The sequence below is a fragment of the Erinaceus europaeus genome, chromosome 16 (genome assembly GCF_950295315.1).
Source record: "Erinaceus europaeus chromosome 16, mEriEur2.1, whole genome shotgun sequence".
In the NCBI taxonomy this organism is placed as follows: Eukaryota; Metazoa; Chordata; class Mammalia; order Eulipotyphla; family Erinaceidae; genus Erinaceus; species Erinaceus europaeus.
Window position 1 is genome coordinate 37,311,528 of NC_080177.1, and position 16,576 is coordinate 37,328,103.

Genomic DNA, 16,576 nt, shown 5'->3' on the forward strand with positions numbered 1-16,576 from the left:
GAGAACTGGAACTCTAATTCTTAACTATATCATGTGAAGGACATTTAAGTAGTATATTTCATATTCCACAGTGATTTAAAAAAAAAAAATCCCTTTCCCCGTCTTTCCACGTTTTCCCTATACCCTGCTGCAGTTCTAGAAATTCTTACATACTGACTCAACCCCAGAAATCATTTCTAGACACCTCATGCAGTGTGCTATTTTTCTCTCTGTGTTGTTCTCTTCTTTATTGTAGACCAATTAAACCACTTATGCTTGCTTTAAAAAAATATTGCCTTTTAGCTTTACCTATCCTGTTTTTTTTTTTTTTTTTTTTTAGCAACAAAGGAGAGCAATGGAAGTGACCCTGCTAGTAAGATTTTCCTTTCTTTTGGCTTCTTTTTCTTTGTCCTTTGCTTAAATTCTGTCTTACAAAGAGCTCAAACTGGTTTGACAAAGCCCAAAATATGCTTAGAAAATGATGAAGTGGGAAGAAAAGAAAAAACATTCTTTTAGCCAGAGAAATGTACATGTATAGAGTGGGAGCAGAGACTGGGAATACTCATAGTAAGAAATCTTGTCCTGGAATGGCTAGATAGCTCACCTGAGAGGATGTGTGCTTTGCCATGTCTGAAACCCAGATTTCAGCCCATGGCACTTGGGAGAAGAGGGAGAGGAGGAGCTTCATTGTTGAGGTGTCTCTCAGCTTCTCCCTTCTTTATCTGAAAACTTTGCCTGGGAGTAATCAAGGCCAGTCAATGACTCTACCCCCATCCCCAACAAAAGTTTTGTCTTAAACATGATTTATTGACCTAGATTATATTAAAAATATTAAATACAAGTTAGGGGTTAGGAATACTATACATTAATTTTATTTTATATTTATTTTTACTTTTTTTTTGCCTCTAGTTACTAGAGCTTGGTGCCAGCACTATGAATCCACTGTTTCTGGTGGCTATTTTTTTCTTTTCTTTTTTTCTTTTTACCCCCTCTATCATTTTGTTCAATAGGACAGAGAGAAATTGAGAAGGGAAGGGAGGTAAGAAGGCAGGGAGAACGACAGACACCTGCAAACCTGCTTCACCACTTATGCAGCATCCCTGCTGCAAATGGGGAGCTGGGGCTCGAACCAGCATCCTTATGCGGGTCCTTGTGCATAGTACTATGTATGTGAGTTTAACCGGGAGTGTCACCACCTGGCCCTCATACATTAATTTAATTAATTTTTTAAAAGTTTATTATTATCTTTATTATTTATTGGATAGAGACAACCAGAAATTGAGAAGGAAGGGGTGATAGAGAAGGAGAGAGACAAAGAGACACCTGCAGCCCTGCTTCATCACCTGCAAAGCTTTCCCCTTGCAGGTGGGGACCTGGGGCTTGAACCTGGGTCCTTGAGCATTGTAACATGTGTGCTTAACCAGGTGTGCCACCACCCGCCCCCTACATTAATTTTATATATCACAAAATGTACAGTGTTTAAATGAAAGGTTTAAAACTACTGAAAAGATGCTCTGTATGAGCTGGAGTTGTAAAAAGCTTTACTTTTGACCCTGGAAGATTCCTTAAGACTTGAGTGGTGATGGTTAGTAATCCTCCTAAATATTCATTTTTATGGTCTTCCTTATTTTCATAACAATATTTCACAGACACCTTTCCATGATGTTATATCACACTCCCTCATTCTTTAAAAGCTGAACATAATTAACATTGTGGAAATGGAGCACCTGTGCTAAATGGGGATAATAATAGTATATATATATATATCACCAGGAATTTTGCTGTGGGTTAATAAAGGTCAAAATACTTTCAATTGCATAGAAATGTATTTAGTGAATAACTTAAGAATAGCCACTATGTATTATTTGTTTAATAATAAAAATTAAAAAATAATAATGAATATTATTTGCCCATTCCCCACCTGTTTTCTCTTAATTTTCAACTTCAGCAAATGATGATCCAGTGAATGTATATATTCTTGTGTGCTAAGTTACACTAATTCTAGTTTCTATTAATGGAGTAAAAATAATCCAATGTGGCATTTTTTAAAAAAAATTGTGACTGTAAAAGTCATACATGCTTATGGTAGACAGCTTGGAAAATATCAAAACAGCAGATAACTGTACTTCACAGTAGTCCTACCAGTCTGAGGCAAAATCACTATTAACATTTTCATGTATTTCCTTGGGCATCATTTAAAATTTTTTTTTATTTATTATTGGATAGAGAGAGAGAGAGAGAAATTGAAGGGACAGGGGGAGATAGTGAGGGAAGGAAACAGAAAGACCTGCAGCTCAACTTCGCCACTCATGAAGCTTTCTCCCTGCAGATAGGGACCAGGGGCTTGAACCCAGGTCCTTGTGCACTGTAATATGTGCACTTTCCCAGGGGCCACCGCCTGGCCCCTGGGCATCATTTTATTAGATGAGTTTAAATTATTTTTTTCATTTAATATTATAGAGAAGGCACTTACCTACTATATTGAATATTATCATTTGCTTAATTGTTTTAAAATTGCCAAATGTTTAAGTTACTCCTAATTCTTCACCTATACTAATATAAACTAGGGTTTGGGAAGTGGAGTACATAGGTTCCTACGTGTGAGGACCCAGTTTCAAGTCTGTGATCCCTACTGGCACCAAGGAAGCTTCATGAGTGGTGGTGCAGTATTGCAGGTGTCTCTCCGCTGTCTCTCTTGCTAGCTCTCTCTTCTCTCTCTATCTCTGTCTCATCCTCTATCAAAAGAAAAAAAAATTCCTCTGGGAGCATTGGAGCTGTAGTGCAGACATGACTCCCTAGCAGTAAATAATGCTGTTGGTAGAAAAAAGGAACAAAGAGAGTCGGGCGGTAGTACAGCAGATTAAGCGCAGGTGGCACAAAGTGCAAGGACTGAAGTAAGGATCCTGGCTCTAGCCCCCCAGCTCCCCACCTGCAGGGGAGTCCCTTCACAGGTGGTGAAGCAGGTCTGCAGGTGTCTATCTTTCTCTCTCCCTCTCTGTCTTCCCCTCCTCTCTCCATTTCTCTCTGTCCTATCTGACAATGATGACAACAATAACTACAACAAATGAAAAACAACAAGGGCAACAAAAGGGAAAAATAAATAAATATTTAAAAAATTTTAAAAAAGAAAAGGAACAAAGTAATTAAAGCAATATAAATATAAAATGACAATAATGCAAAAACTGTAAAAATAACTCTTCATGTAAGTAACTGTGCAGTTAGTTTTTGAAGATACAGTTTTTTTTTTCTCCTGTGCTTTAATCTTACTGAAAACATCAAGGATGCAATTGTTTGACTAATATGGTGCTTTCTAAGAAAATTGCCAGAAGGGTAAGAGAAGGACTGTTCCAGGAATGGCTTGTAAAAGTCAGTCCCCACTTGTCCAGTCTAGAAACATTTACCTGGAGATACTACTTCTTTGTATTTTTCAGGACCAGAATGATCCTGGCGATCTCAAGCACAGAAAACACCCGAGACTGTGTAATTGCTCATTGAAGCCCTGTCAGTGGTATGTTAGATTGGGGATTATGCAATAATATCATTTTTTGCTCTTCACAATCTTCCTTTCATATTCTTTATGGCAACACTACATTCTTCTTTTTGGATATCACTTCAGTGAACCGTGGCAGATTGAAATCTCAGTGAATCTAAATTCTATTTTCTGCTTGGGCAGGAACTAGTTATGTGACATTGGGAGGTGATTTATCCCCTCTGTGTCTCAATGTCCTAATCATTAAACTAGAGGCACAAAGATACAATAGACCTTTTTACAATATATTTTTTAGTAGTGAATAAAATCACTGCAAAATAGTTTGAAAGGTAGCCACATGTAAGCATGCTTATAATAATATATGATTCATAGTTTTGTTTTGCTGCCAAAAGAGAAATCTAGTTTGTTGATCAAACTGATTTTGGCATTTATTTTGGCTCTGAGGGAGAGAGTTAGCACAGTCTTTATAATGTAACCTTATAAAGAGGCAGGCAGTAAGAAAAAGCATGAAAGAAGAGGAGGTCTGGTGAATAATGACTGAAGGCATTTGAAAACCAGCCTACCTGCCAGGTATGTTGATAACTGGTCAAAATTCACATACCTGGAAGTTAGGTACAAAATACCACAATTTCTTTAGCCACAGGCAAAGAGTTTGTCAGTTCCTTTCTTTCTGCATCCATATGCAAGCAAGTGATAACATGTACTAAGTTAAATAATGCACGGTACTTCAACTATTCTTACTTTCTATCCTTTGGTTATTGTAATTACATGTAATTTTGTGACGGATTTTCTATTTTTTAAGAAATCGCACTTTTGTACTTGATCCAGCTAACAGGATTTTCTTACATTACTTCATAAAGAGACCATCTTTTAAACTTCTAATGTTATTTCTTATTCATTAGTACATTTGCCTGTGGGGTATGCTCATAAATGGGTTAAAGTTACAAAGTTATGCTTATAAAAGCTCATGGTAATTTGGAGTATCAGAAGGATTTATTAATTTTGAAATCTTAAAAGAGCAAAAGCTAAAATGAGATTGGATTAAGTATATTCTTGCATGCAGTTACTCTAAACACCCTTAAGGACCAAAGACTAACTTACAGAGGACATTATGCAAATGTGAATATATCTCTAAGTGCCTTGTAGGCTTGCTAATGTAATATTTTGCATGCTTAGTTAAGTATATCAAGTAAAAGGTTTGACCTTGATAGAACAGAAAGGTGCTTATTTCAAATCAACTCAGTCGTTTTTCCAGGTCATTGCAAAATAAACTACATAAAGCAAATGAAATCTAGAATTGCATCATCAGTGTCTTAGCTAAGTATCTGTTTCACAGGAAACCAGCTATGTTCTTTACAATACACCCATATCCATTGCATTTGTATTTTCCACCTAAATGTGAAGAAATCCTGCCTAGACATGGCTGATCCCAAGTATGAAAATTAAAAAAAAAATTATACCCAGGATTCCCTAAAAAACACTTAATTAGAGTTGGTTTTGAGGGTGAACTCAGAATCTTCTTGAAGGGGGTTGGAGGAACTTCTCCACACAAAATAAACTTCCCCACATGAGTCCCAAGATCTTGTTTAGGAACCACTCAAAGCCTCATAAACTGTAGTTATACGATCTGATGTATGTTTCCGTTTGGCCATGCTATCTCAATATGACATAGTGATGAGTAGATGTGCTTTTCTGGGATTCATAGTTTCTATATTAATGGGAGAAGGAAGTGTTGGTAGTATCATGATTTAGACTTTATAAACTTGGAAGAAAGGGATCATTATGCTGTCCTTTCTGGCTCACCCATTATTGTCATTCATTGGCTTTTCATGTCTATATATTATTATTATTTTATATTTTTATTTCCTTTTGTTGCCTTTGTTGTTTTATTGTTGCAGTTACTGATGTCGTTGTTGTTGGATAGGACAGAGAGAAATGGAAAGAGGAGGGGAAGACAGAGAGGGGGAGAGAAAGATAGACACCTGTAGACCTGCTTCACCGCCTGTGAAGCTACTCCCCTGCAGGGGGGGGGGGGGGGACGGAGGCTTGAACCGGGATCCTTATTTGGGTCCTTGCGCTTTGTGCCACGTGCGCTTAACCCACTGCGCTACCGCCCGACTCCCCTCATGTCTATATATAGGGTTGGCTGAAAGTAAGGAAAACATTTGGGAGGAAGAGACAAAAAATGCTACCAAAAATCTAGATATTCAGGACCAGCGGGGCGGGGGTAGATAGCATAATGATTATACAAACAGACTCTCATGCCTGAGGCTCCTTTAAGTCCCAGCTTCAATCCCCCGCACCACCAAAAGCCAGAGCTGAGCAGTGCTCTGGTTAAAAGATAAAATAATAATACTAATAATAATAGGAAAAAAAAGGAACATTCAGGACCAGCGAAATAGTTCATGTAGATAATTTGTTGCTTTGCAATATGCAAAATTCAAATTCAACTCCATTCCCCACCCCCAGCTGCACTGAAAAAAGCTTTGGTACTGTGGTCTCTTTCATATGCTCTCTGCCTTTCTGTCTCTATCTAAAAATAAATAAGTAAATAGACTTAGTCATTCATTACCTTATGTCTGCTTAATGAGATTTTTTTTCTCTCCAAAATCATCTTTTAAAAAATCCATTAATTTGGGAGTCAGGCAGTAGCGCAGCGGATTAAGCACAGGTGGCCTAAAGTGAGTAAAGATTCCAGTTCGAGCCTCTGGCTCCCCACCTGCAGGGGATTCGCTTCACAAGCAGTGAAGCTGATCTACAGGTGTCTATCTTTCTCTCCCTGTCTCTGTCTTAATTTATGGAAACATCTACTTTAAAAAGATTCAGCAATCAAATATTTACCAAACATTTGCAGGGTGATGAAGTTTTGCGCTTGCCAAAGGGTCAGTGATTTTAGAAATTTTGTAAATAGTCGCTGTCCTGTTCATTAGTATTAAGCAAGGAGAAAGCAGAACATAAATCTCATGGCAAGCTTATTTCAGGAGAAATTATTCTGAATACATGTGGACCAGGAGGGAAGTAAATTCCTTATTTTGGGATAATTATATTCCTCCCTGTCTTAATAAGAAGTGTTATTTCTTTCTGGTAATTTAAGCCATAGTGATGCTCCAGAAGACTGAATAAGGACAATTGGCAGGTAAAACAAAGAGATGATGGCAGAAGCAAATTGTCATTTCTTCCACTGTAATTCTCCACAAGCTGTGTAAACCCTCCTCAGTTAAACAAACATTTTTTAAAGACAAAGATTTTACATTTCATTCAAACACTGCTGGTAACAACTGCTCACTTTCACTCTTTTGGAGCCTTCCCAAACAGCCAGGAGATTTGCATTTTCTTTAATAGTCTCAGCAGTATGCTTCCTTCCAAAAAAGAAAGAGAAAATGAAAACCTTGCATTTCCATGAATACTGAGTAAAATAGCATGACTATGTTCCAGGTGGCCTACTGGATAAATATGCTATTATTATCATTACTATCATTATTATTCTTAGATTTATACAGCAAACTTCCTAAGATTTTCAACTTCTGTTTAAGCATACCACCATTTAAAATGATATGAAAGTCTATGTGTCAGAAAGTGAGACCTCACGTTAACTTTTCTGAATATCCAGTGGATCACTGAGCATGCCTTAAGATTAGAGCAAGTGGGACAAATACTATACCTAGAGTCAGTGAAAATTCAAAAAAAGTACACACACATAGAAGGCAGCTTTTTTTTTTTTTATTTCTGTGGAAGACTGGGATTTCCAAGTTTCATACCTGTGTTTAAAAAGAATGCATGTAGATATTTAATTTCTCCTTGGGAAATATCAGTCACACCACTAAATGAAAACACAGAGTAAAATACAAAGGAAAGAAATGGATTATGAGCACAAAGTGAATACTCACACCACCCTGACATGTTGATTAAGCATTTGGACAGTTCACTATGAATTTCAATTATTATTATTTTTATATTTTTAGTAGTGATTTAATAATGATAGAATAGATTGTGGTATAGGAGGAGTATAATTCCATAGACTTTTCACCACCAGAGTTCCATATACCATCCCCTCCATTGGAAGCTTCCCCATTCTTTTTAAAAATTTTTATTTCTAAAATGGAAATATTGACAAGACCATAGGATAAGAGGGTTACAGTTCCACACAGTTCCCACCACCAGAACTCCGTATCCCATCTCCTCCCTTGAAAGTTTTCCTATTCTTTATCTCTCTGGGAGTATGGACCCAGGATCATTATGGGATGCAGACGGTTCTGGCTTCTGTAATTGCTTCTCTGCTGGATGTGGGCATTGGCAGGTCAATCCATACTTCCAGCCTCTTTTATCTTTCTATCTTTCCCTAGTGGGACAGGGCTCTGGGGAGGCGAGGTTGCAGGACACACTGATGGGGTCATCTGCTCAGGGAAATCAGGTTGACATCATGGTAGCATCTGGAACCTGGTGGCTGAAAAGAAGTTAAGGTATAATGCAGAACAAATTGTTGACTAATCATAAACCTAGAGGCAAGAATATTGCAGATGAAGATTTGAGGTCTCCATTGGAAAAAGCTAGTAGTCCTATTTTAGGTATATTCTAAGGAGTCCATGACTATACAAGTTTTTGCCCAAGTCTGACAGCTAACATACAGGTGGACCCAAGGTATTGTCTGGGGAAATGGTGTCATAGTTGGAAAAAGGGCTAGAAAGCTGGATCAGGGGAGAGAGTAGCTCCCAAATATGGGGAAAAGTATCTGAGTATTGTTAACTGTAAACCCCACAGATTTGATCTTGGGCTCATATTCAACACAGGAGCTTATGTGACCTCTACATCCCTTATGTCTGAGCTTGAATTCTGTGGTCATGGCTGGGAACATTCCAGGTTGCACTAATTTCAGGACCCATCTTCCTTGAGTGGTAGAGTATGTTTCTCAACTTCCCTTCAGAGAATGGAATAGTCCCTACCATTGTTGATCCATATTGAGGGCAAGGTTCTATAGGGGCCCACAAAGGGGTCCATTATGTTGTTCCTGATAGAGATGAGCAGTGACAGTGGAGAGATGGATCTGTTAGAGGTCTAGGCCCATCATGTCTGTGTGGGAGCTTCAGGGCTCCCTGACTAGGGCTCCAGGTGATGGGGTGGCCTGGTGGTGACCAAAGAGTCATCATTAAAGTATGCCGGTCTCTTGCCCGTATGCAGCTTTTGTAGTTCTTATTTGTCTAACAAGATTAGCTTTGGAGAGATTGAGGGAAGTGAAATAGGAAGTAGGAGGGTATCTAGGTCTAAGTAGAAACTATTTGATTATGTACTTTATGGTGTCTTGTTTTAGGTCTTCATCCCTCTGCGAGTATGTACCATTTATCTTTATGGGGTACAGAAGGTGGGAGGTTTGGCTTCTGTAATAGCTTCTCCACTGGACATGGATTTTGACAGGTCAATCCATACTTCCAGCCTGTTTCTATCTTTCCTAGTGGGGCAAGGGTCTGGAGAGGTGGGGTTCCAGGACACATTGGTGAGGTCATCTGCCCAGGGAAGTCAGGTTGGCATCATGGTAGCTTCTGCAACTTGGTGGCTTAAATTTCAAATTTAAATTCTACCTTTGTCTGATCATGTATCCTTCTATAAGTTACTTAGTATCTCTGTACTTCCTTTCTCCTACGACATATACAAGAATAAAATAAAGTGTGTATAGTGTTTAGAACAGTGTAAAGCACATTGTAAATGTACAATAAACCTTATTAATTTATACCAGATAACCCATTTATACTATTTTAAATCTTTTTAATAGTGATTTAATGTTGATTTACAAAATTGTAAAATAGTAATATAATAGGAATATAATTCCACATTGTTCCCACCACTAGAGTTCTGTGTCTCTGTTCTCTCCATAGGTTCTCCCAAGGTCACAGATGTGGGTTGACTTTATATTTATAACTATATCTATATTTTTGTCTATTTCTTCTATGGACCTGCCTTCACTTTTTATAGAATCTTTACTTATTTATTATTGGATAAAGACAGAGAGAAATTGAGAGGGGAGACGAGATAGACAGGTGAAAGAGACAGATAGATACCTTCTGTACTGCTTCACCACTATAAAGCTTACCCCCTGCAGGTGGAGACCAAGGTCTTGAACCTGCATTTTTGCACACTGTAAAGTGTGTGCTTAACTAGGTATGCCACCATAAGACCTCCCCCCCCTTCATTTTTAATTCATATCTACACCTAATACTACATCTGAATGTCCTTCCTCTTTTCCTCTTCTCTCTTAGATAAGATAACACTGCCTGACTTCCTCTGGTGTTTTCTAGATTTGCTTCCTTTTCAGTGATGGTATAGAAACATGATTCCTGGTGACAAATGGTTTGGGTCCTGGTGAAAATGGCTTCAGAGCCTTCTGGTCATCTTCCCTTATCATTTACCTGTCTGGGAGTATGAACCAAAATTCTTTTTGAGGTGCAGAAGGTGGGAATTCTGGCTTCTGTAACTGCTTCTCCACTAGACATGGATGTTGGCAGGTTGATCTATCTTTCCTTAATTGGGTAGGGTTATGGAGTAGTGAGGTTCCATGAAACATTGGTGAAGCTATCTGCCCAGAAAGGTCAGGATGGAATCATAACATCTGGCCAAAATGTTTAATAAACAGGAATCAAAAAGTAGTAATAGAGCAAGTGAAAATAGAGTGGTAAGAAACTGTCTATTTTAGGTATGTTCCTAGGGGCCCATGACATTAGTAATCTTTTATTGAACTTGATAGTCAACATGGAGGTGACTTAAAAATATTGTCTGGGATGGTGTTAGAGTTGAGAAGAGGGCTAGATGGGGCTGGTTGGTGGTGTACCTGGTTGAGTGCACATGTTACAATGCACAAGGACTTAGATTCAAGCTCCCAGTCTTCACCTGCAGGTAGAAAGCTTTGCAAGTAGTGAAATAGTGTTGCAGGTGTCTCTCTGTCTCTCCCTTTCTATCACCCCCTTCCCTCTCAATTTCTGACAGTCTCTATCTAATAAATAAATAAAGATAATACAAAACAAATTAAAAAAAAAGAAGAAGGAGAAGAGGGCTAGAAATTGGATTAGGGCAGATAGTAGCTCCCAAACTTGAAGAAAATATATAAATACAGTTAACTATTTACCATACTGATCTGACCCAGGGCCCATTTCTATTCATATTTTGTCTGTATAACCTCTGAGTCCCCTTCAGTATGAGCTTACAGACCATGGCCACAACTGGGAACATTCTAGACTACACTCATTTTAGGACCAGTCTTCCTTGAGTGGCAGAATAGGATAACCCAGTCTCCCTTCAGAGAGTGGGCAGTTCTTACCATTGTAAGTTTATAGTGAGGGTATGGTCCTTGAGTAGCCCACCAAAGTGCTTATGATGACATTCCTGTTGGAAGTGACCAGTGATGGTAGAGAAAAGAACCAGATAGTCTAATTTGATGATATATCTTAAAGAAATTCTTGAAAGTTACCATACTTAATGATTTTCAGAGTTACCTTGCATTCACTCACCATTTCTTGTGCTTTCTTTTGTACCTGTCCCTAAGCCCACCATCCTCAATCCCCAAAATCATTCTCTAGGCTACTACAATCTTCAGCATAGGAAGATGCATGACTTTGATTTTTTTTTTATTGAGGGGATTAATGGTTTATAGTCAACAGTAAAATGCAGTAGTTTGTATATGTGTAACATTTCTCAGTTTTCCACATAACAATTCAACTCCCTCTAGGTCTTTCTCTGCCATCATGTTCCAGGATCTGAACCCTCTCCCCAACCCCTGAGTCTATTACTTTGGTGCAATACACCAAACCTAGTCCAAGTTCTGCTTTCTGTGTTATTTTTTAAAAAACTTTATTATTATTATTATTATTATTAGTAGTAGTAGTAGTAGTAGTAGTACTATTAGTGACTTAATAGTGATCAACAAGGTTGTGGGATAAGAGGGGTACAATTCCATATACTTCCCACCACCAGAATGCCATATCCTATCCCCTCCATTGGAAGCTTCGCTATTCTTTTATCCCTCTGGGAGTATGGACCAAAAATCACTAAGTGGGAGGTTGGGAGGTCTGGCTTCTGTAATTGCTTCTCTGCTGGACTTGGATGTTGACAGGTTGATCCATACCCCCAACCTTCCCCTAATGGAGTAGGGATCTGGAGAGGTGGAGTTCCAGGACACATTGGTGAAGCCTTCTGCCCAAGGGCATGAGCTTGATTTTACTATATGCTTATGTGACTATTATGTAGTCCTCAATGCTATACTATGGGATTATTTTATTCCCTGTCACTATGTAGAAGTAAGTACCTGCACCCTCATAATTAGTCCTTTACTGTTGCTACCTTTTCTACTTAATTTTTTTGCCTCCAGGATTATTGCTGGGGTTTGGTGCCTGCTGTACGAATCTACTACTCCTGTGGCCATTTTTTCCTGCTTCCTTCCTTCCTCCCTTCCTCCCTTCCTCCCTCTCTCCCTCCCTCTTTCTTTCTTTCTTTCTTTCTTTCTTTCTTTCTTTCTTTCTTTCTTTCTTCCTTCCTTCCTTCCTTCCTTCCTTCCTTCCTTTCATTCTTTCTTTCTTTCTTTTTCTTTCTCTCTTGCCTGCAGACTTGCTTCACCATTTGTGAAGCGACCTCCATGCACATGGGGAGCTGGGGACTTGAACTGGGATCCTTGAGTGAATCCTTATGCTTCATACTACGTGTGGCACTGCCTGGCCCCCTTAAATGACTCATTTCGTTACTTGAGGGTCTATCAGGACATAATATTACATACCAAAAGGAGAGACCTTAAGTTGATTCTTGAGTTGACAGTGAATACTTCATATTTATTAATTGGTTGGCTAATAAAATATGACTAAGAAAAATTACAGCAAGCAAACGCTGATTTTGATAGTAACCTTTAAGATAAAGAGCAGTGAGGCATACCTAGGAGGAGCATAGGGAGCTCTAAAATTATTTAGATTAGTATTAAGACTGTGTGCCTGTATGTTCTTTGTTTATGAATGTATCTTAGGCTACTTGTGTCCATAGCATCAGAATTCAAGCCAAACCTTCAGGCCACCCTATAAAAACATGATAAAGAGGAGCTCTTTGCCTAATTCATAACAAATCCCCATCCCAACTCTACTCTTTAAAAAATTTTTTTTTATTCAACAAGGGCAACAAAAGGAAATAAATAAATATTAATTTTTTAATTATCTTTATTTATTTATTGGATAGAGGCAGCCAGAAATCAAGAGGGAAAGGGTGATAGAGAGGGAGAGAGACACCTGCAGCCCAGCTTTACCACTCACAAAGCTTTCCCCCTGCAGGTGGTGACTGGGGGCTTGAACCTGGGTCCTTACACATTATAACATGTGCGCTCAACCAGGTGTGCCACCACCTGGCCCTTCAACTCTACTCTTAAGCATGCATTTTATGTGTGGCTATTATTTTTTTATTGGAGGGGATTAATTGTTCAAAGTAAACAGTAAATACATTTGTTTGTACAAGTGTAAAATTTCTCAGTTTTCTGCAAGACATTCTAACCCTCACCTAGGTCCTCCTCTACCATCATGCACAAGGACCTAAGCCCCCTGCTCCTTCCTGTCCTTTACTTTGGTGCTATACACCCAACTATGTGGGTTACTTTTATGTCAATGTGCAATGAATGGTGATGAAAACTCTATTCACTCCCATACTAACCCAGTGAGAGCTTATTGAAACTGTCAATGGTATATTCACTGTGTTTGAAGGGAAATTAAAAGTTTAAAAAGATCATTTTTGGAAAATTAGGGGAGTCAGAGGTTAAATAGCAGAGAATAATTTGCACAAGATCACAATTTCAGACACTGACAGAATCTACTTATACTGGCACCCAGGGCTTGCACAAGTATTAGAAAGGTTGGGGTTGGGGGAGTAGCTCACATGGATAATGTGCTGTTTTGCCATGTGTGTGACCCGGGTTCAAGTCCTGCCCTCACCTCACTGAAGGAAGCTTTGGTGCTATAACCTCCTTCACTCTTTCTTTCTCTGTCTTTCTGCTTCTATCTTAGAAAAAATAAGAAAGGAAGGAAGGAAGGAAAGAAGAAATAGAGACAGGAAGAAAAAAAGGAGTCGATTGTTTTAGCTTGGATCACAGCTTATCTCTTAGTCCAGTCACTGTGATCAGGGCAAAAGGATCTCATAATTGACTAAATCTGAATCATATGTTCAGCTTTGTGGCCAGAGGAGAAGTGAGGTACCATGATTGAGAACACTGCTAAAAAATCATTTGAAATAAATAAGGGACAAAGAAAATAGGATTGGTTTTCCAAGGAAAAAGATGCAAAGAGAGAAACTTACCAATCAGCTGAAAGCAGGAGTTCCAACTCAAAACACGTTTTGGAATAAAACTGTGTACCTTGTAGCTGTGTGGGTTAACAGGTGACACATAACTTTGACTCAGCAACCCGTATTTTAACCAGTGGTGGCATTCAAAGGTGCAAGTACTGTCTTTCCTAACCCTGCTTGTTTCTCCCCATACAAGCTCCCTCCATGAGCCTGCTGACAAATGTGAAAGAGCGGGGTGAACTGCATCAGGGAACAGATTTGCTTTCTTGTAGGCAAAGATGTATTTGCTATTGACTGGACCAATCACACAAATTGTACCTCTCAGAATGGAAGGTGTTCTGGTCTGTGATAAACTGGGCAAAGTCAGCAAACTCCCCTGGTCTTGCTAAGTCTGGTACTGACTTAAAATGCCATTAATTTCTTGATTTCCTGACATGTGCCTGGAATTGCTATACCTATTGTTCCATTATTATTTCTTAAAATAATTTTACTTATTTATGAAAAAAAGAGAGAGGAACAGATTATAAGTCTGGTACAAATAACTTTTTTTCTTTTTTTTTTTTTTAACTAGAGCATTGCTCAGTTCTAGCTATGATAGTCCTGGGGATTGAACCTGGGATATGGGGGCCTCAGGCATGAGAGATATTTACATAACCCATTCCCTACCCTGTTCCATTATCCTTGCCCTCATGAAACTTACAAATATAATTCAACTTGTGGTCCGGGAGGTGCTGCAGTGATAAAGCTTTGGATTCTCAAGCATGAGGTCCTGAGTTCGATCCCCAGCAGCATATGTGTCAGAGTGCTGTCTGGTTGTTTCTCTCTCCTCCTATCTTTCTCATTAATAAATAAAATCTTTAAAAAATAATTCAACTTATCTTTTTTAATTTTGTAATTGTTTCATCTTTTTAAAAAATTTCTTTATTGGTGAATTAATGTTTTACATTAGACAGTAAACACAATAGTTTATACATGCATAACATTACCCAGTTTTCCATATAACAATTGTTTCATCTTTTTACCCATTCTTCGTGTACAGCAGACAAATTTATTTTTAACAATTTGTATCAAATCATGTAATTCATCTGCTTAGAATACTTCAGTGATTTTTTAAAATATCTCTGGGGATTTAATCTTTGCTTTTTTATTTAAAATTTTTAGCTTTATTGAGATAAATTGGCATATAACGTTGTTTAAGTTTAAGGTGCACAAGGTGTACACCTTACATTTATATGCTGAAAAATTATTACTACCTTAGCTAACACCTCCATCACACCACATAATTGCTATTTCTTTTTTGTAGTGAGAACATTTAAGATCTACTCTCTTAGCAATTTTCAAGTACATAATACAGTGTTATTAACTATAATCATCATGCTGCAAGTTAAATTCCTATAACTTACTATTTTATAACCCTTTGGCCAATATCTCCCCAATTTTCCTGTGCCCAGCCCCTGGTAAGCACCATTCTATTCTCTCTTTCTATGGGTTCATTATTTTAAGATTCCACTTCTAAGTGAGATCATACATTGTTTTGTTTTTATTTGTCTGACATTTCATTTAACATAATGTCTTCATGGTCCATCCATGATGTTGCAACATTTTCTTCTTTCTCGTGATTGAATAACATTTCTCTTTATCCATTCATTTATTGAAAAAGTCTTAGTTTGTCACAAGTCTTGACTTGAATAGCACTACTTAGAGAGGTAAGAATTTATTTAAAGAGTAATAGAATGGCATGGTAGTTCAAGCTTTATTTTATTTTATTTTATTTTATTTTATTTTATTTTATTTTATTTTATTTTATGAGAGCATCTATAGTGTTTTCCATAGTAGTTGCTCCAATTGGCTTTGCACCATTATTCCCTTTTCTCCACATTCTTACCAAAACTTGTTATTTGGCATCTTTTTTGATGCTAGGCATTCTAAAAGGTGTACGATGTTAAGATAGTGTAAGGTATAGGACTGTGACTTTGATGTGCATTTCTAGAAATAAACTCTTACCACTTACTATGGTCTAGAAGGGCCCTTGGGATCCAGCTCCAATGAGCTCCCCACTTTCTTCACCTTCCTGTCTCTGGTAGCATTTGCCTCCTTTCTGCCCCCTGTTTTCTCAGCCCTGTCCGATACGTCACACTTGTTCTTTCCTTAGTTTTGCACTTAGTTCCTTGTCATGCTTCATATCTCAACTTGATGTCATCTCCTCAGAGAAACATTCCTTGACCTGTGCAACTAAAGAGGGTTCTTTTCTTTCCCAATTTCCACCATCATTGCCTTCAAGACTTTTATCACAGTCTGCAATTACTTTGTTTACTCTCTCCCTCAATGTCTGTTCCATTCCAGAGGAGTGAATACCTGTAGGTTTTATCTAGAGCTTTATCTCTGATCTTGGTGAGCTCTTATGCCTGAAAGATGATCTCTTAAAAACCTGTCTCCAAGGCCTTCTCCTGAAGTTGGCCTTGGGCAGAATTGATTTTCTCCTCCATGGTGCCACCATGGTCTTTCACACATAACTTGGTTATAGCATGCATGATGTTAGGCTATAATTACTTCTCTCCATGCCTGGATTCTCTGCTAGCACATAATTCCATGAAGCCGGGGACTAAGACTTATCTCTGTACACCCAAAGCTAAGCAGTGGTACCCTGGACATAATAGGGACTCTGCTGCTTAGCAATGGAATGAAAGAAACTCCAATTAATCAGCAAGCTTTATCTGTGTGTTTGTATATTCATTAGGGAAGTGAGAGGTAAAATACCACAGAAAGGACCTTCATCCTTTCTGCTTTATTTGCTATACTGATGGTCCTGAAGAAAAG